The sequence below is a fragment of the Kryptolebias marmoratus genome, linkage group LG12, assembly GCF_001649575.2.
Source record: "Kryptolebias marmoratus isolate JLee-2015 linkage group LG12, ASM164957v2, whole genome shotgun sequence".
NCBI classification, from domain to species: domain Eukaryota; kingdom Metazoa; phylum Chordata; class Actinopteri; order Cyprinodontiformes; family Rivulidae; genus Kryptolebias; species Kryptolebias marmoratus.
The window spans coordinates 11,249,617-11,252,224 of record NC_051441.1 but is presented as its reverse complement, the minus strand read 5'-3'; the positions used below and the strand labels follow the sequence as shown (position 1 = coordinate 11,252,224).

Genomic DNA, 2,608 nt, shown 5'->3' with positions numbered 1-2,608 from the left:
CCCCCTGCTCCATCCTCTCCCCCTGCTCCTCCTGGTCTTCCTGCTCCTCCTGCTCCCCCTGCTCGGACGTGTCTCCGCACCTTTTGTTGCCTCCGTGTCCGCAGACGGCGGCTCGGTGTTCAGTGTTCCCGAACAGGCCGCGGGGTGTCCGCGGGGTGTCCGCGGGCTGCGGAGCTGCTGGTGCCCGTCCCGGCCCGTCCCGTCCCGTCCCGCGCCGTCCCGCACCTGGCACCCCGCTTCACGCCGCACGAAACGCACGAGGTCCTGTTCTGGGCGGGTATTGTTTTGGTGATAATTCTGGCGCCACACCCCCCTTCCTCCTCCTCCTCCTCTTCGTCCTCCTCTTCCTCCTCCTCACCTTGTGAATGATGAAGCCCGGCCGTCGGCTGCGCTCCTCCCGGGATTCATGTTTTATTGTGTTGCAGCAGCAGGAGGAGACGCCGAGTTGCGTCACAGCGTTGCAGTGGGTTTCCCCATTCGCCCAATAAACATCGCCTGAAACAAATAAAATAAAATGACGGGGGTAAAATTAGATAATAAAAAAGGGAAATTCAAACGAGGAAATGCAGCCTGCCGCATGTATCAGAGCAGGAAGACAGGAGCTCTGTGTCCAAGTTTGGGTCGCTTTGACCGGATTACATTATCTTGGGCATGCCGCCACCTGCAGGGCTGACGTGATTACGTCAGGGAGCCATGCCTACGTCAGTCTGCCCTCACCGACAGGAAGCAGGTGTCTCCTTGTCCCCCCCACCACCTGTCTTTTCATCAGACATAAATAAATAAAGCCCTTCTGTTAATTTTTTTATTTTATTATTTTTTTACTGCAGATTTGATCAGGAGCAGATTCGTGTCTCTGTGTTTTTCAGCGTGGTGTGAGGGCTCCATCTAGTGGACAAACTGAAAAACTGCTCCCATTAAAAAAAAATAAAATCACTGGATATCATGTAAAGTGACAGTTCAGATCTTTTGGAGTGAGGGTCCAAGGAAAGTTTATGAACAAACAATATCTTACCTGTTGTAGATAGATCCTCAAAAGACCTCAGCTGGAAGAAATAGTGTTTAACTGGAGAAAGTGCATTTCCTGCTGAATCTTGAATGAATTTGCTTAAATTCTTTCAGAAGAAGCTGAAAAATATTATAGGGCTTCATGTAAATATTAGATTTTACAAACCTTTACACCACCATTTTAGGATTTTATAAGAAGCATTTGTCATGTAAAACTCTAGCTTATAAGATTACCTATTAATCTGTTTTTTCCATACACATTGCAAACAGAACAAAAGTACAAATATACAGCAGGTCTAACAACCACTGTTCTTAACTCTGAATTGAATTACAGAAACAATAAATAAATTGGGCATACTGTCAGGAATTCCCTGCCACGACACCCGAGGAACCTGCCTCAGTTCCTGCTCAGAAACTGCTAATTTGTTGTGAGGTACAGCTTGATGTCTTTGGGCCGCGTTTCAACAGGAAGTGATGAAGCATTTTCTGGAGATTCCTTCCTGAGGTGAACCAGACTTTTATTCCAGAATCATAAAATGCTGGAATAAAGGACAATGTTTCCTGTCATGTCAGGAATTAGACTGAGCTATTTACTGTTCGGGCATCATTTACAGCTTGATTTGAACTTTCTACATGCAAAAGGAGATTTAGTTTGTTTTATATGGTGTTCCTCAGTGCTGTTTAAATGCACAGTAATTGAGTCTTCTATCACTGCCATAAAAAGGTGCTTGGCCTTTTGTAACGCTCTGGTAGCTGCCTCTACCTCTCAGATTATTTAACAGTTTGTTCCACATCAAAGCACCCAGGACCCCTGCTGTTAAACTCAAAGACCACATGGCCCGTCTCCACTCAGCTGCTCTAATAACCGTCCCCTTATGAAGTTAATAAAGCCCACTTCTCAACCGGATCCGCTGCAGATGGCGGGGCCAGACTAATAACTGGAAAAGTAGCACAGACTGTCACCTTGCTCGGGCTCTTTGAACTGAACCGTTTGCAGCTTCAAAAGGGAGGCAACCAGATGCACGTTTCCGTGTGTGCGTGTTCAAACAAAAAAGGAGGACGATTCCGTCTCTCTGTGTGTACGTGTTCCTGCGCCCTCGTCTTCATCCGGCCACAGCAGGGACGAGACATGAAAGAGGTTCTAAAGTGATCGGGAACTGGGTGTTGTCTGAACAGCTCACAGGACAGCAGTACCATCAGAGCACATCCAGATATGACTTCTGGTATTTAAGGGGTAGTTTGGTGATTTCTGAAGTGATGTTCTGTCTAACAGGTATCAATAGTTAGTATCTTAGCAGCCGTGACATCATAGAGCACAGAGTTTGAAGAAAGAGACAAATATCTTCTTCCAGGCTTAACAAAGACCTCTTGCTGCGTTTTTCTGGCTTATAAACCAACTCTTTCTCAAAAACAACATAATGGTATGAACAAACACCACATCAGTTAGTATTACACTTTTGCATCACTCCAGTTGTTTAGTTAGTCGCCATTTTTTAAACCAAACAACATCTGTGTGCTAATGTTACCATGTGAATGTATCTGCCTATTTGACGATAATGATGCTGCGAGTGTGTCAGTCCATCTAAATCCGAAAATTTAACTC

General features: G+C 45.8%; 1 protein-coding gene across 5 annotated transcripts in view; it reads right to left on the bottom strand.

The window, feature by feature from the left end:
* The window catches only part of tex2 (testis expressed 2), a 29,377-nt gene extending 28,741 nt beyond the window's left edge, over positions 1–636 (bottom strand). For 3 of the 5 annotated variants that reach the window (XM_017421813.3, XM_037978733.1, XM_017421816.3), the window contains exon 1: positions 81–635. The gene's annotated coding sequence lies outside the window, so the exon portion shown is untranslated. Of the gene's footprint in view, positions 1–80 lie in introns of all 5 variants that reach the window. The other 2 variants (XM_017421814.3, XM_017421815.3) reach the window with 2 other exon arrangements.
* Between the last annotated feature and the right edge of the window lie 1,972 nt (positions 637–2,608).